Genomic DNA, 20,246 nt, shown 5'->3' on the forward strand with positions numbered 1-20,246 from the left:
TTACCCACTTTCAATGCTCCCTATAGACTTTCTTGATATCAACTAGTTACACCTAGTACATAAATGATATTAGAACATGCAAAAAACATGTCATATACAATAACTCCCACTATGCTAGCATATGGTACTCTAGTTATGTATTCTCTCTCTTCATTAGTTTTAGGACAATCCTACCTCTTTAGGATGATATTAATGTACCTAGACTGGGAGACACCAATCAACCTTCTAGATCTATCTAAATAAATATTTATTTCTAAAATGTAGGTTGTTTCTCCCAAATATTTCATGGATATACATTAGTAGCCAAATCTTTCTTCCTTGCATTGTGTATTATTTTATGTCATCTACATATAAATGTAATGCTCCCAGTGACCTTTTTGTACTCACAAAGTCCTTCTTCATAGCCAACAAGATTGAACCATTCAATTATCTTGTTAAAATGAATACTCCAACTTCTACACACTTGTTTCAATCCATAAATAAATCGTTGCAACTTGTAGACTTTATTATGATTAGATAAGGGTATGAATCCCTCGGGTTGTGTCATATACACATGCTCTTTTAGCTCATCATTAAGGAAAGCCTTTTCACATACATATGCCATAATTCATGATCATAGTATGTTGTTATAGCAAGAAAAATCCAAATTGATTTGAGCATTGCCACGGGAGAAAAAGTTTCATCATAATCTATACCTTTCTTTTGATGATATCTCTTGGCAACAAGGCAAGCTTAGTAGGTCTTGACCTTTCTATATGCTCTAACCCTTTTTCTTGTAAACTCATTTACAACCAATTGATTTTATATCCTTTGAAGCTTCAACTAAAGTTCATACTTTGTTGATCTTCATGTTGGAATTTAAAACCCAATTTTTTTTTTTTGGAACAACACATATTAATTGTTGGTAAATTGGATATTTTATTTAAATTCGGGTGTATTTTGTTTTTTTAACATCGTTATTTGGATTTGTGAACGACTTCTCTTCATGACTATTGTTCAAAATATATATAAGGAAGTTTTTTGTGCATGCAGTTTTTTTTTGTTTTTTGTTATTTTTTTTGTTAAAAAAAGAGGGGGAAAGTTATATAAGGAAGTACATAATGAAAATGTCTAACTTGACATCAAAACTGAAATCACTTAAGATAGAGCTTGGTGAAGAACTGCTCATGCATTTAGTTTTAATATCACTTATTGTACACTTTGGGCAATTCAAAGTGAGTTATAACACTCAGAAGGACAACTGGTCCATTAATGAGCTTATATCTCATTGTGTGCAAGAGGAAGAAAGGCTATAGAAAGACACATTTGAAAGTGAACATTTAAGATTAACCTCTAAGAATAAAAAAAAGGAAAAACTAAGGTTGCTCTAAGCAAAAGAAACAAAAGAAAACGCTTCTGGTATTTTAAGTATAAATCAATGATAGCATTAAATATGATTTAAGGATATGATATTTACTTGCCATAATTAATGTTTTATATTTTTTTTTCTATCATGATAGAAGTTAATTTAGCAGTACCAGATCTTTCCCATTTATTTGCATATCTATTGATTTTTAATTAATTTGATTGACATGATATATTTTCAAAGCAATCTCTATTGCGTAAATTAATTTAATTAGAATTGAATAGATATTAGTATAAAATTATTTATGCAAATTTTGCTCAGCCCAAAGGAAGACACAATTTGGCTAAATAATTTTGTACTTGTGATAATAAATATGTGACAATTATAAGGTATTTTCATTTGAATTATAGTCAGTCCAAAGAAAGACTATGATTTGATAGAATTTATCGTCAATATTTGATCATTGCGTTGAGAGTACCAATTACAAATTAATTTCTCTCTCCAAAGACTATGAATTAATGTTGTGCTGGATATCTTGTGATGGGTCTGTTTTGTAAAATATTTCCATGTTCTGTTATGTATATTTTTATATAACTAAATTATATGTGAAAGTTATTTAATTCTAAGACCTCACATTTATTATATTAAATTATCTTGTATTTTTTGGTTAAATTGATTGAAACATGTTGTCAAAGTAACCTCTATTGCGTAAGTTGATTTGATTGAATTTACATGAATGTTGTATGAAATTATTCATATGAATTGTGTTCGGCCCAAAGGAAGACATAATTTGGTAGAATAATTACATGCTTGCGATGGTAAACATGTGGCGATTATAAATAGTGTGATTTTCCATGTGAATAATGAAATGTTCAAAGGCAATCATTATTTGACTGGAATAATCATCATATAAGTTTTCCATGTGAGCAATGGAGTGTCCAAAGACAATCTTTGTTTGACAAGACTTATCACCAATGTTTGATCAATGCGTTGAGAGTATCACTTGCAGTTAGTCTTTTTGAATTCAAAGATTGAGGATTAATGGTGCGCTAGGTATCTTGTTTGGGTCTTGGAATTTACCATAAAGATTATTTGAGCATTGTATGTCTATTGTTCTCTTTTTTAATTGTTTTTGTTGTTGTTACTACTATGGTTTAAATTACTCATATTATTTAAATCCCAAAGTTGCATGTATACAATTTAGAGTTTGAGAGAAGTCAGTTCAGAGTTGAAGATATTACATAATTATTTTTTCTAGAGAAGAAACAAGAGAACAAAATAAGGAATTTTCTTTTTGCTTTTGTAGGATGAGACATATAAAAAAGGATCTCATTTACACTATTTAGTGTGTGAAAATGGTAAATTTCTCATTTTTGTTTGTTTTAAAGTTAATTTCATTTTGTACCAAAGGATGTCAGTTGGTAGATTTTGGTTCTACTACTCACAAAAGCATGTCTATACGATGCTATCTATGGAGTCATCCGACAAGTGATAATGAAAGATTTTTCTATGTGAGTGATGACATAAAGTTATAGTTGAAGCTATGAGAACTTTTATGTTGCTTTAAAAGACTCAATTTCATTTGAATTTGGTTGAGACATATATTGAACTATTTATTAAACCAAATTTTATTTCTAATTTGGACAAATCCAGTTATTTTTGTTCAATTAGAAATAATAAAGTTAGTCTCTCGTGTGATTCAAATGTTGCAAGTTATGAGTTCTTTTATGGATATTTGAGTGTTCCTATTGCAAACATTTTTGTGGGTGGTACAAAACTTAAAATTAAATGAGAATTTTGTTACTTTATAACATAAGTGCTTAAGTGATATCTCTTAATAGAGAATTTGGATGCTAGTGTTATAGAAAATTCTGGATCTTTTATATTGGTTGGACCTAATAGTGTATATTGAGTATATAAATGGAAAATAAACAAATAAAATAGAATTCAGGTGCTGAAAGAAATAAAGATGTCTTAGAACTAATACATGCATATATTTGTGTTCTATTCCTTATGGATTCATGGAATGAACAAATGTATTTTATTATTTACATAGATGATTCATCTTTATTTAAATTATGAGATGTTTTGGCCTCTAGAAATTCAGTCTTTCAAAGATGAAGTTGAACTTCAACTAAGAAAAAGAAAGAAAATTAAGGTTGTTAAATGTGACCGTGGGGATTACTATGGTATATATGACATAAGGTACAACGTTTGGAGTCCCCCATGTTTTTTTCTTCAATAATTGTGAATTTTTTTTACAACATGTAATGTTAGACAAACCTAGCATGAACAAAGTTGCAGAACAACTATGGTAAGAAGTTTAATTCTTCTATACCAAAGTCGCTTTGGGGAAAGACATTAAAGAATGTAATTTATATCCTTTTAGGGTATCAATTAAAGTATTCATTACCTTATAGATATGACTCGGGGAAATTCCAATATTAGGCATATACACATTTAGGAATGTGTGTCTTATAGGCTGTATGAAGGTAAGTTGGACTTAAAGATAATTAGTTATAATTTTGTTTTTGTTACATTTAAAGCTCTCGCATGTATAAGTTTTACAATCTCACTTTAAGTTCATGTTTGACACATGCAAGACTCCATAAGGTAATTGAATTTGGAGGGGAAGGAAACACAAGGAGTGTTGTCTTTAAAGAATAATCTATTATTGGAAATAGATAAGCCTTTGTACTTACCATGTTCAAGAAATAGATATGGTAATTAAATAATGATGTTATTCCTAACATTATTAAAATACAAGACAACACTAAGATTCCCTCTCAAGCACCACCTAAAGTTCAAACTTAATAACCTCAAGAAGTATCATTAAGAAGATCCACTAGTGAAAGGAAAAATATAAGTTGATATGATTATGTCATATTTCTATAAGAACATGAATATGAAATTAGGTTGACTGAGAAGGTCTAATTGACCTTAGTCAAGTCATGTTGTGTTCTAACTCTCAAGTGGATTGATGTCATAAATGATGTAATAAACCGATGGTTGAACATGACATTTGAGATATTGTCAAATTGCTTGAAAGTGTGAAACCCATTAGTTGTAGATAAATATCTATAGTTGAAAGGGATTCAATGGGTAATTTTGAGATATATAAAGATTTTCTTGTCGTCAAAAGTTTTATAAGAAGGAAGACATGGATCACAAAGATACTTTCTCTCTAATTTCTTAAAGAGACTTTCTTAGGACTACAATGACACTGGAGATCATTTTGATAATTGTTTTGCATAGATGGATGTAAAGATTACATTTCTAAATAGAAATATTGATGAAACAATTTATTCGGTACAACCAGAAAACATTGTTTAAGATGATCTAAAGTCTATGATATGAAAACTAAAGAAATCCATTTATGCTTTTAAACAAGTCTCTCGTCTATGGTATTACAAAATTCATCAAGATTGTCTCTTATGGTGTTGAGGTAAATTTGGTTGATGATTATTTGAGCCAAAATTTTAGTGGGAGTTGTTAATCGATTGACAAGTGTACCAATTTTATCACAAGTAGTAAAGTACTCGGAAGTCTGAGTGTTGAATCGACAGGGACTTTGGTTGTACTTAAGTGATGCAAACCAAATTATTAAGCAATGAAAAGAAGAAATAAAATAATAGACAAGGAAAGATAGGAGATAAGATAAAGATTTAGAAGAAAAGATAAAATTTAAAGATAAAAACGAAGATAGAAAAAATAAAATATTTGAATTAAAAGATGATAAAGATAAAAGAAGATAGAAGATAAAGAAAGATAAAATAAGATAAAGTAAAAGATAAGATGAATAAAAGATAAGATAAATTCTCAAAATGTTATAATGTTGAGACCTAACCTGTCTTATTTAGCTAAGATGTATTATTTATATTTTTCTCTATCAATTTGGTGAATTTTTCCTATACACATCTACTAATATGCTCAACTCGGATCCCTCACGATGAAGAGCTTAATTTATGTATTCTCTCTTCCAAATCCCTTTACAAAGATGGAATCATAAACAACACTAAGTATAAAGATGTATGCAAAAGCACAACAAAGTCACTCTATCCCTAGAAATGCAATGTTGAGATACCCTTTCCCAGTTCTGTTAAGGATTACCATCTCTCGAGCGACTGACCCCTAAAACTAATGCATGTAAAACCTTCCTTGCACTTCTATTAAGGATTACCATCTCTTGAGCGTCTAACCCCTAAAGATGATGCAAGAATGAATGATACATGAAATTAAAATAATAAAGGATAATAGGAAAGAAAATACCTGATTGCATTGATAGATATGAAACATTACAATACATCTGTTGGCTTTTTAGGCCTGCTAGGCCCTAACTAAGAGGGATTTAGCCTCATTTTCATGAAAGACTTTTGTAGGGGGTTGAGGTGGACGGAAAAAGATGATGGATGAATAAAGAGAGAGGGTTTCCCATAAGGGATAGACTTAGTGTGTGGGTTCTGAGAGTTTGTCCCCCTCCTCCTTAGCTTGACTCCATTTTTATAGCTGCTGGAATTGACTTGGGCTTGATGCAAAAAAAATCTTCCTTATTGATATCTTTTGGATCTTTTTTATTTTTATTTTAATCCTTCCTTTTCATATTTGTAAGCCATAGATAAGAAAAATATCAATTCCTATCATTTAAGTCAAAGATAACTGCTAAATAAACATTTTAAAGATATTTTCCTCCAAAGCGCTTCAAATCTTCTTCTTTTGAATTATGCTAATCAAAGATAACAAAGATATTAATTTATTTATTATTTCATTAAAAATAGCAGTAAAGTAAAGAAATTGCAATCATTCTTAGCCAAAATAGACTATCAAATTTGCTTATATTTCGCAGTTATCAGGAGTAAATTTATTATTTTTGTATTGTATGTTGATGACATCCTACTATCATCATACAACCTATTGTTGCAAAGCAGTTATATTACAATTTATCATGTATGCTTAAGTTTTTTTTTTTTATTGTCTTGAAATATTTTTTGTGTGGGAGTCTTAAGGTGATATATGAGTAATCTTGATATACAACACTAGAAAGTAGTAAAGTGCATTATGCGTTAATTGAAGAGAATAAGAAACTACATATTTTCATATCAAAAGTCTAGAAGTTTAGAGATCATTGGGTATTCTGACTTCGATTTTTCAGAATATCTTAATAGCAATCACATCACATAAGGATCCACATTTAACCATGTTGGTGGAGTTAATATTTTGCTATGAGACATCATACTAGAATTTATGATTGCTAAATTATTATAACTGACTTGCCTATTGTAGCCAACATTAAGTAACCATCGGGTGTTTATTGGGACAATATCTTAGTGATCTTATTAAGGATTCAACTAAGTAAAAGTTTGTTGACATAAAGTATTTGGTTGTTAAATAAAGAATCCAAAAAATATAGATTTGTATAGAACATATAAGGACTAATTTCATGCTAGCTGATTCACTTACTAGAGGTATGACACTTAAGTTTTTCATGAGTACAATGCTCATATGGGTGTAATTCCTAATAGTACCTTAGTTGAGTGGAGTTTTACTTATGTTCTATATCTTATGGTTTACAAATATTTTGTTGTTTGGATTTTCTACAGAAAAAAAGTTAAAGTTAATCATTTCATTAGAGGAAACTCACGGTGCATCCTCCCTCTTGATAGCTATGTATGCCTTTTGTTTTTGTCTGCGAGCTATTAACATATTTAAATTTATAAACAAAATACATTTTTGTTTCTATCAGCTAGTTATTAGCATGTTTAAACACAAAATCCTTTTTGGTTCTATTTGCTGATTGTTAGCATATTTAAATTTAAAAACAAAATCCATATTTATTTCTATCTGCCGGCTATTAACATATTTAAATTTAAAATAAGATTCCTTTTTGTTTATATTGGTCAACTATTAGCATATTTAAATTTAAATTTAAAACAAAATCTTTTTTTATTTCAATATGCCAACTATTAGCATATTTACAAACAAAATCCATTTTGTTTTTGATCAATGAATCAAATATCTCCATGTAGAAATATACAATCAATATCATATGGTCGACATAATATCATATATTATTAATTTATATCACAATAATCAAAATATTGGTACAATTCTATAAATGATATTTTATAATATATCTCTATATATTACAATCATATAATATATCTGATATATATTATATGCATATAATAATATAATAATTATTTTTTGCATATATTATCAATATAATATAAAAAATATAATCACTAAGTCAAATATCTCTATGTAAAAGTATATAATAAGAAGGATATATCATATTGTCGACATAATATCATATATTATTGGTTTTTATCACAATAATCAGAATCTTGGTATAATGTTATAAATTATATACTAAAATATATCTCTATATATTACAATCATATAATATATTCAATATATGTATAATAAAACTTTAGCATATACTATTAATATAATAATAAAAATGAATTATAGATCAATCTGAATATGTCTCCATATATATAATATATATTTGCGTGACAAAAAAAGCATACATGAGATTTTAATTTTAGAATTTCTAAACATCTAAATAAATATATCACAATATATAAATATATATTATGTGAATAATTTCACAATGAAAAGTGTTGAGTCTAATCATTCTATAAATTATACAAAATATAATTTCACTTAAAATGAATGAACCCATTAACATTTAATCAAACACATTTTCATGATTTCACCATTTGATATACGCAATTATACCAAAGTTATCAATTTATATAACAATGTTGAAGACAATAGTTTTCATCTTCAAAGCTACTCAAAACATGTTATATCTAATAAAAATTACCTTAACATCTTATAATTCACACATTTAATCTATATTTGTATAACCTTTATTTCAATACGTGAAAGTGAAAATTAATCTACTATTATATATTCAAGATATAACAAACAAATATATATCTCAAAATATCACAAACACACTATGACACCCTCTACCCGCACAATTATAAATAAGTAACTAAATAAATCATACAAAATTTATTTAAAAGTTTATAAACACATAATAATAAAAGAAGAAAAAAAATATGCAAAATTAATTAATAATTTTTCTTTTTAAACACATTTAATTTAAATCAATTCAAAAGGATAAAGGTTCACATCCACTTAGTGAAAACATAATAGAATTTTTTTTTGAATAAAAGATAAAATTATCTCGGCTCAAGACAAGGTCGTCCACTCTAAATAAATAATAAAAAAACTAAAATAGAAAAGTATAACGCAATTATATCATTCAGTAAATCATAACATGCGAAAATCATAATATGCGAAGTAAAATCCTATGCCTCAATGTCACACTTATCATAGCATATCCTTATCACAGACTAACTCTCACCATCTCTAGCATGTGACTCATCATATGAAGGCTCACTTGAAACAAAGTGGCAATCAGCCCAAACCCAAACACACACGGGAGTGAGTTATCACATTCGCATATAATAAAACATTAGAGCATGTGAAACATATAATACTTAAAGCTGAATTTATATAAATAACATTACTGCACAAAATCGCACACATTATTCACACCCATTCAAGTTTACACACTCCATAAAATAACATCAACCACAATTATTAACTCAATGAAATTCAAACACAAGTGTTTTGCAACAATTATACTAAGACTCAAGCCTATATGCAATGTGGTACCATGTCAGTGAAAAACAACACTGGGGCGCTTAGGAGTACATGACAAGACACAGCACACAATGGGTATACTAGGTCACTCTCACTAAGTAAAATCATAAGGTGACCAATCAGGGTTATTCTATTTTGCGAGAATGTCCCAACCACATGGGATCAACATGAGCTTAAAGAAGCACTCAAACTGAGTATCTTTACCCCCAAGGCCTAGACTCCGAAGAATCCGTTTGGATCTCACCTTCCTGATTCAGGTCCAACCCCTATATATATATATATATATATATATATATATATATATATTTGCACGCAGACACTGTTCATGAGTTATATAATACCCACGACCTCACTCTTATATTTCAAACATATTTAACAAATTGCGCTACAATTTAACCCTTCAGGATCTTAACCAGGAATCCTACAATTTTCTTTAACACTATGCATAAAAGTTCACTCAAGGTATACACTGATCGGGTTACTGTATAACTCATAACTCATAAGACAAGTAATATCACTACAAATGTCAATCACATACTCATTCACAACCATATTTTATGTTTACAGTTTAACATTTCACACTTTAACTAATTACAAAATATACTCAACAATTAAATAACAATGTATCATAATAATAATAACATACAATATTTAACTTCAAGACTTATAGACAAATAATTGTAAAATACACGTAAAACATATATATACAAGTATATTATATTCAATATATATATTAACTTAAGCAATACATTAATTTTCAGCGTACATGTACATGAATATAAATATAATATAACAAAATATTAACGTAAACATACATATTATATATATATATATATATATATATATATATATATATATATATATATATATATATATATATATATATATATAGAACATATAAAAAGTATTAAATATATATTAATATAAAATAATCACAATAATATCAAATATATCATTAAGTAAATACAAATTATCTATAACAATAAAATATATACTCATATTGATTTATATGAACAACATGTATATCTATATTTTAAATATATTTCAACTAAGTTACTAACATCAAGAAAATGCCTAATTACGATGTGAATACAACTTTAGTTAATTTCTTTAAATTATTTTAGCCAATTCAATTATCCAACAATCCCTACACATATGAATTTCATGACGAGAAATCATCCAGGTGAAATAAAATATAAAGTTTGTGAAATAAGAATATCAATATATATGTACACGTATACACTGCGGTGCGGAAAAAAAATAAAAAAAATAATAAAAAAATAAAATGAACAAGATTGGAAGGCCAAACTATCTGGTATAAACAAAATCACCATCACACAATTTTTATGCTAATTATAAAAAATTCTAATTCCTAAGGTTCACACCTAACACAGGAACACATCAATTCTACAACAAACTCGCATCAAAACACCAATTAGTTCATCAAACACACTCAATTTGCGATTTAACATGAAAACATAATTAAACTTTATAAACACCCCAAAATAACCCAAAAATTAATCCTCTAGGGATCCCTACACATGTTCATTCTAATCCCCAAGCGTGAGTAACTCATCCCTTACCTCGATGTAGTCGCTTAAATGTTATTCGTTAGCAATTGTGGTGTCTCTGGTGCTCTCTAGAGCTCCTTCTCTGGTTGCTCTGTTAGGGTTCTTGTGCGTCAGAAAAGAAGAAAGGAACATAATGTGTTTTCTAAAAGCTGCTCTAGGTTAACATTTGGCTTATATAGTGGGAATTTATGACCTATTTTTTTACTTATTTATTTATTTATTAATTTATTAATTTCTTATTTATTTATTAAAAGTTACGGTTGTTACAATTCCACCCCCCTTAAAAAAAAGTTTTACCCCCGAAACTTACCGGTATCGAATATGGTAGGATATGCATCACGTATCTGACCCTCTAGTTCCCAAGTGGCATCCTCGCCCGAAGCACTTCCCCATATTACTTTGACCAAGGGAATCTCTTTCCCCCTTAGCTGCTTAACCATACGATCGTGGATCCTCAGTGGTTGTGTTTCATATGTAAAGTTCTCTTTCACTTGGACATTGTCCAATTCGATCACGTGCGATGGATCATGGACATATTTCCTGAGCTGAGAGATATGGAAGACACTGTGGAGATTTGAGAGAGATGGTGGCAAAGCCACCTGATACGCAACTGGGCCGACACGCTTTAGGATTTCAAAGGGACCAATGAATCTAGGTGTGAGCTTATGGGACTTCAACGCCCTACAAACCCCAGTCCACAGAGTGACTCTCAGAAATACATGATCACCTATAGCAAATTCAAGATCCTTTCTTCTCTTATCATAGTAGCTCTTCTGCCTACTTTGGGCTACTCTCATCCTTTCTTGGATCAACTTGACCTTTTCAATGATCTGTTGAACTACCTCAGGTCCTAAGGCAATGCTCTCACTGGAATCTACCCAACATAAAGGTGTCCTACATCTTCTACCATACAATGCCTCGTAAGGCGCCATATCTATGCTGGTGTGAAAACTATTGTTGTATGTAAACTTTATCAAGGGTAAGAAACTATCCCAACTACCTCTCTGCTCTAACACACAGGCTCTCAAGAGGTCCTCTAAGGATTGGATGGTGCGCTCGGTTTGATCGTCAGCTTGTGGGTGGTAAGCAGAACTCAACCTAAGCTTGGTCCCCAAGGCTTTATGAAGACTCTCCCAAAATCTAGAGGTAAATTTGGGATCTCTATCAGAGACTATGCTAGAAGGAACATCGTGTAGTCTAACTATCTCACTGACGTACAAGCTAGTCAACCTCTCTAAAGAATATCTGATGTTAATTGGGATGAAGTGAGCAGATTTGGTCAACCTGTCTACAATAACCCAAATGGAATCTAAACCTTTGGTGGTCCTAGGTAACCCCACCATGAAATCCATGGAGATGCTATCCCACTTCCCCTCAGGTATCTCTAAAGGTTGCAACTTCCCTGAAGGATTTTGGTGTTCTATCTTAGCTTTTTGACACACTAGGCATGCAAGGACAAACTCATTAACTTCTTTCTTCATACCCGGCCACCAAAATATATGCCTAAGGTCCTGGTACATCTTAGTCGTTCCCGGGTGGATACTCATATTACTTCTATGGCCTTCTTCCAAGATCGTTCTCCTAAGCTTGGGTACACTAGGAACACACACCCTATCTTGAAACCTCAAGACTCCATCAGTTCCCACTCTAAAACTACTCTCTCCCCCTGCGACTATGGACTCTAACTGGGTTGACAAGAATGGGTCAGACTTCTGACCCTCACGGATCTCGCTCAAGAGTTCGCTGGTGACTCTCAACATACCCAACTTAATGCTACCAGAGGTGATCTCACATGCCAAACTCATGTCTCTAAACTGCTCTAAGAGGTCCAACTCTCTAACCATCAAAGCAGACATTTGAAGGAATTTCTGACTTAAGGCATCAACTACTACATTGGCTTTACCTGGGTGATAGCTAAGCTCAAAATCGTAATCCTTAAGGAACTCTAACCATCTCCTCTGCCTCATGTTAAGCTCTTTTTGATTAAACAAATATCTAAGGCTCTTATGGTCACTAAACACCTCAAATTTAGATCCATAAAGGTAATGTCTCCAAAGCTTAAGAGCAAAAACTATGGCTGCTAACTCAAGATCGTGTGTGGGATAATTCCTTTCATGTATCTTAAGCTGTCGAGAAGCATAGGCCACTACCTGTCCCCGTTGCATAAGCACTCCACCCAAACTCATCTTGGACGCATCACAGTACACCACAAAAGGTTCACTCGGGTTAGGTAACACTAAAATTGGTGCAGTGGTCAACCTTTCCTTAAGGGTACGGAAACTACTCTCACACTGGGCATCCCACACAAAAACTTGACCCTTACGAGTAAGCTTAGTCAAAGGTAAGGCTAGCTTAGAAAAACCCTCTATGAATCTACGATAGTATCCTGCTAAGCCAAGAAAGCTCCTAATCTCAAACACTGACTTAGGACTCTCCCAACTCATCACCGCCTCTACCTTGGAAGGATCTACTACTATCCCTCCCTTAGATATAACGTGCCCTAAGAAGCTCACCTCCTCTAGCCAAAAATCACACTTGGACAACTTAGCATATAGTCTATTGTCTTTGAGGGTTTGCAACACAACTCTCAGATGCTCCTCATGTTCCTCTCTAGTCTTAGAATACACCAAGATATCATCTATGAAGACCACTACAAAACTATCTAGGTAGGGGTGCAAGATCCTATTCATATAATCCATGAACACACCAGGGGCGTTGGTCACACCAAAAGGCATAACCAAGTACTCATAATGACCGTAACGGGTACTAAAGGCAGTCTTCGAAACATTTTCAGGCTTTACTCTAATCTAGTGGTAACCTAACCGAAGATCTATCTTACTAAACACACAAGCCCCTACTAATTGGTCCATCAGGTCATCTATCCTAGGCAAAGGGTACCTATTCTTAATCGTTACCTTATTCAACTGACGATAATCTACACATAGCCTCATAGTTCCATCCTTCTTCTTAACTAACAACACCGGTGCTCCCCAGGGTGACACACTAGGCCTCACAAACTGTTTCTCTAAGAGTTCCTCTAATTGTTTCTTAAGCTCACTCAACTCCACAGGGGACATCCTATAAGGTGCTATGGATATGGGTCCAGTACCGGGCACTAGGTCTATAGAGAACTCGACCTCTCTCTCTGGTGGTAATCCTGACACCTCCTCAAACACCTCTAGAAACTCTCTCACCAATGGTATATCACTCACAGGGTTTGTAGTCTCGACACTCATACTAGCTAAGATCATGTATACCCGTGCATCCTTCCTCAAAGATGCCTCAACTTGGTTAGCAGAAAAAAACATATCACCTTCACTCACACAAGACTCAGGAAAGACAATAGATTTCTCAAAACAATTTAATAAGACATGATTGGAAGATAACCAGTCCATACCAAGAATAACATCAATCTGACTCAAAGGTAAAACAAATAAATCAATTTGAAACTGTCTATCAGAAATTAAGACAGGACATTGCAAGCACACATCAGAAGTTAAAACAGACCCACTAGCAGGTGTTTTCACAATCAAGTCAAATTTCAAGGAAGACACAGGCAAGGCAAGTTTTTCAACATAGACACGAGAAATAAATGAATGGGTCACACCTGAATCATACAATACAACCAAGGGAGCTTGACATATGAAACACATACCTTGGATGAGTTCATCAGACTGTGCGGCATCAACACCACTAAGAGCAAACACTCTCCCTGTGGTCCTTGGTCGTCCACTCTGGTTATTTAGACTTCCACTCCTCTTCTCCCTCCTCGGATATGGGCAACTGGTACTGAGGTGGCCCTTACCTTGGCAGTTAAAGCAAGTCACCTCACTATCTGTGCACTCACGAGCAATATGCCCAAGCCAACCACACTTCCCACACCTGAGTGGTGTAGTAACAATAGCAGGAGCACCACTACCACCACTACCTCTACCCGTAGACTGAGACACCCTGTTAATTGGTTGAGAAATCCCACCAACTGGTTGAAGTTTTCCACTGGTCCTCTGTCCTCCAGAATGGTTTCCATATTTCCCGGGAGGGGCAGAATATGGCTTAGCACGATTGTGAGTCACAAGCTTCTTCTCTTTCCCGTGCCTAGCATTGGCATTCCTGTAAAAAGCAACCTTCTCCCGCTGATCTTCATCAAAGATTCTACACATGTTTGTCAACTGTGCAAAGTTGTGAATACCGTGATAGTTTACCATCATCTTTACTTCTGGTTGAAGGCCATTGACAAATTTCACGCATTTGGACCTCTCTCCAGCTTCCCCCTTTATAATGAGGAAAATACCTTACAAGGTTCTCAAACCTCACCGCATACTCTGCCACCGTCATACTTTCCTATTTCAGCTCGAGAAACTCCATCTCCTTCCTATTCTTCACATCTTCTGGAAAATACTTCTCCAGAAAAGTTGGTCTTAAAGTCTCCCATTGGACAACAACACCACCTGCTCCCTCTAGACGTGGGCGAGTGTTCTCCCACCAGTACTCTGCCTCATCTGCTAGCATGTGAGTAGCAAACAACACCTTCTGATGGTCCTAACACTCCATCACCCGGAAGATCTTCTCAATCTCCCTCAGCCAAGCCTCAACACCCTCAGGATCATAACCCCCTTTGAAAGTAGGTGGGTTGTTCCTCTGAAAGCGATCTAACCCATGGTACATAGTTGCTCCTCCACCGCCTCCCTGATTGGCCATAACTTGCGCCAAGTTATTCAAGGCCTCGGTAAGAAGTCGTTCTCGCTTATTTCTCGCAGCCATTACTTCCTATGTCACGCAAGAAACAAAACTTTGAAAAAAAAATAAAAAAAATACCAACACAATAGAGTACACCTCTAATCAAACAAAACAAACACAATGCAATCAGAGTACACAAGGAAACACAGAAAGCTCATAACACACATAGCCGAAAGGTCTGACCTACTCTGATACCACTAAATGTGAAACCCTCTACCCGCACAATTATAAATAAGTAACTAAATAAATCATAAAAAATTTATTTCAAAGTTTGTAAACACATAATAATAAAAGAAGAAAAAAAAACGTGCAAAATTAATTAATAATTTTTCTTTTTAAACACATTTAATTTAAATCAATTCAAAAGGATAAAGGTTCACATCCACTTGGTGAAAACATAATAGAATTCTTTTTTGAATAAAAGATAAAATTATCCCGGCTCAAAACAAGGTCGTCCACTCTAAATAAATAATAAAAAAACTAAAATAGAAAAGTATAACGCAATTATATCATTCAGTAAATCATAACATGTGAAAATCATAATATGCGAAGTAAAATCCTATGCCCCAATGTCACACTTATCAGAGCATATCCTTATCATAGACTAAGTCTCTCCATCTCTAGCATGTGACTCATCATATGAAGGCTCACCTGAAACAAAGTGGCAATTAGCCCAAACACAAACACACACCGGGAGTGAGTTATCACATTCGTATATAATAAAACATTAGAGCATGTGAAATATATAATACTTAAAGTTGAATTTATATAAATAACATTACTGCACACATTATTCACACCCATTCAAGTTTACACACTCCATAAAATAACATCAACCACAATTGTTAACTCAATGAAATTCAAACACAAGCGTTATGCAGCAATTATACTAAGACTCAAGCCTATATGCAATGTGGTACCATGTTAGTGAAAAACAATATTGGGGCGCTTAGGAGTACATGACAAGACGCACCACACGATGGGTATACTAGGTCACTCTCACTAAGTAAAATCATAAGGTAACCAGTCAGGGTTACTCTGTTTTGCGAGAATGCCCCAACCACATGGGATCAACATGGGCTTAAAGGAGCACTCAAACCGAGTATCTTTACCCCCAAGGCCTAGACTCCGAAGAATCCGTTCGGGCCTCACCTATATATATATATATATACATATATTTTTTTTTGCACGGAGACACTGTTCATGAGTTATATAATACCCACGACCTCACTCTTATATTTCAAACATATTTAACAAATTGCGCTACAGTTTAACCCTTCAGGATCCTAACCAGGAATCCTACAATTTTCTTTAACACTGCGCATAAAAGTTCTCTCAAGGTAAACACTGGTCGGGTTACTATATAACTCATAACTCATAAGACAAGTAATATCACTACAAATGTCAATCAGATACTTATTCACAACCATATTTCATGTCTACAATTTAACATTTCACACTTTAACTAATTACAAAATATACTCAACAATTAAATAATCACGTATCATAATAATAATAACATACAATATTTAACTTCAAGATTGATAAACAAATAACTGTAAAATACACGTAAAACATATATATAAGTATATTATATTCAAAATATATATATGTTGTTAACGTAAATAAACTTATTAATCTATGTATAATATATATATATATATATATATATATATATATATATATATATATAACATATAAAAAGTGTTAAATATATATTAATATAAAATAATCACAATAATATCAAATATATCATTAAGTAAATACAAATTATATATAACAATAAAATATATACTCATATTGATTTATATGAACAAGATGTATATCTATATTCTAAATATATTTCAATTAAGTTACTAACATCAAGAAAATGCCTAATTACGATGTGAATATAGCTTTAGTTAATTTCTTTAAATGATTTTAGCCAATTCAATTATCCAACAATCCCTACACATATGAATTTCATGAAGAGAAATCACCCAGGTGAAATAAAATATAAAGTTTGTGAAATAAGAATATCAATATATATATGTACACTTATACACTGCGGTGTGGAAAAAAATAAAAATAATAAATAAAATGAACAAGATTGGAAGGCCAATATATTTGGTATAAACAAAATCACCATCACACAATTTTTATGCTAATTATAAAAAATTCTTATTCTTAAGGTACACACCTAACACAGGAACACATCAATTCTACAACAAACTCGCATCAAAACACCAGTTAGTTCATCAAACACACTTAATCTGCGATTTAACATGAAAACATAATTAAACTTCATAAACACCCCCAAAATAATCCAAAAATTGATCCTCTAGGGATCCCTACACATATTCATTCTAATCCCCAAGCGTGAGTAACTCATCCCTTACCTTGATGTAGTCACTTAAATGTTCTCCGTTAGCAACTGTGACGTCTATGGTGCTCTCTAGAGCTCCTCCTCTGATTACTCTGTTAAGGTTCTTTTGCGTTAGAAAAGAAGAAAGAAATAGAATGTGTTTTCTAAAAGCTGCTTTAGGTTAACATTTGGCTTATATAGTAAGAATTTATGATCTATTTTTTTTACTTATTTATTTATTTATTAATTTATTAATGTCTTATTTATTTATTAATAGTTATGGCTGTTACACACACCAAATCCAAATAGGGGGACGAATTTGAAGAAAGAGACAAAATAAGGAGACAAATTTTACAATTAAGTCTTATTTTCATTTTCATTACAATCACCATATATTATACAAGATATAATATAATAATAATAATCTAAAGTATATATTAGAATCTTGATTCACATGTTAAATATACGAAACTCATTAAGCATAATCCAACAATTGAATGTAGGTTTTTGAATTTAACAAATCAAGTCAAAGATATTTCAGCAAGCTTATATCACAATATATGCATACAAGATTTCAATCTCCAAACTAGACTTGATGCTTTGATTTATGATGGTAAAGAGATCTGGATTTGAGCCTTAAAAAAACAATTTTTTTTTAAATAATTTCATATCATTTTATCTTTATATTTGACAATAAAAACTATTTTATATATTTTTATCCTGAGAAGCTTCCTGGTATGAGATAAATATAATTCTCAAATATTCTCAAACTATACACTAAAAGTGTAAAATAAATTTTATATGATCATCTAATTACAAACCATCATATATGATAGATTTGTTAATTTTTATAAAAATTACTTTAAAAGTCACATCAATAATGATTTTTTATTGATTGATGGTACAAAACTTACGCTATCAGTATATATTTCTATTATCTTGGAGTAATTATTTTCCTAATCTAAATATTTTTTTTAAATAATTAATTTCAAATAAAAAAAGTGATCAAATGTTCACATATCATTGCTCTAATCCTAAAATACACTTGTAAAATCTTTGAGATCACGGAAGTAAATATTATATGCCTAGCTAGCTTAGAAGAATAACAATGTGACTAAATCATTATTACTTAGACATCCAAAAGCTATATAAATTAAGGAAATCATTCTTATTCATACATTGTAATCCTTGGAACTTTACTTTTATGAGAATGCTTTAGCTGAATACACCATCACCTTATCATTAAAACCACCGTAGTTGAGTCCAATTAATTACTGTCAACAGTAAGCTCCATGTCCAAGTTTTTATCATGGAAATCGGATCAGATTAATTATATTACGGATCACGCGTGTTTCAGCTTAATTAGCAGCAAACCTTTCAACTTTATTGTGACATTTATTTATATTAAACACCCATATTGAATTGAGCTCCTTTAAGCCTTGAACTCATCTTTTAGTGACAAGCAAGAAAAGCTATAATTAGTTTATCAAAGAAGACGCCAAGTTGCCAGTGAGAAATATGGCTGTGACGTTTTGAAATGCATGGCAGGTGAATTTATTCAATTCTCAGAAGTTCCTTGAGAAATATGCATCTGATTTGTACTAATGTACCACAAATAACTGTGTAAAGGGTGGGACGTACTTAAAATTATAAACTGATATATGTTATGCATCAATTTGTACTTGTTAACCCCGTATACAATTTTATTTACGATTATGCTTAAACCAGAAATCATGAGATTAATGCTGAGCTTGGGAATCCTATTAGAGATCATATAAAATTTCTCAATAAGAAAGCTACTATTGAGAAATTAATACTACTAGAGAGAGTTTGAAATCTGCAACCAAAGAGAGAGTCTACCGAAGAACAATGCTGAATTTGATAATTATCAGACAAAAACACTGCTAAAGGATCTAGAGTGACGAGAAAACCCTGTTCTGCAAAAGTTGGTAGCAAGTCCGAGAGGATAATTTCAGGTTCAAATATCTCGAGGAATCCAAAATCAAATATAAACATCATGAAGGTCTTTGACTGATAATTAGAGCTTGATCTCATTCTCAGCGAAATTTGAAATGCCTGATTTTGAGAACCAAAACCTGCTCCCAATGTGTGATCAGAAAATATATGCTTCCACGAATAAGGGTTTTTAGTGAATCAGAGGACAACAATCAAGTCTATTAGTATGTGCTTAATAAGATCCTATTTGTCAAGCCGGTAAGATAGCTGAGTAATGCATTTCTTCTATTGGATGCTGATTCAGAGTCTGATTTCTGAGTTACTTGTTGCCTTACTATTGATTCTTTTTTGTTCTTTTGGGGTAGGTCTTTAATATTTCACACTATGATGGAATCCTCTTGGATTCTTGTTTATTACTTGAAAACTGAATCAGCCAATGTGATATTGTTAAGAACTTGTTTACTCAGGATGTTTTCATCCCTTATAGCTTGTTGACTTTGTTCAAAGAAGCTAGAATAGATCATCAATTACGTTGGAGTGTCTTAGGAGAGCACGCATTTGCTTCTACTCATACTCATGGGGAAATATTGTGAAGGAGACAATTACTATCCATATT

This window comes from Glycine soja, chromosome 7 (assembly GCF_004193775.1).
Source record: "Glycine soja cultivar W05 chromosome 7, ASM419377v2, whole genome shotgun sequence".
Taxonomy (NCBI): Eukaryota; Viridiplantae; Streptophyta; class Magnoliopsida; order Fabales; family Fabaceae; genus Glycine; species Glycine soja.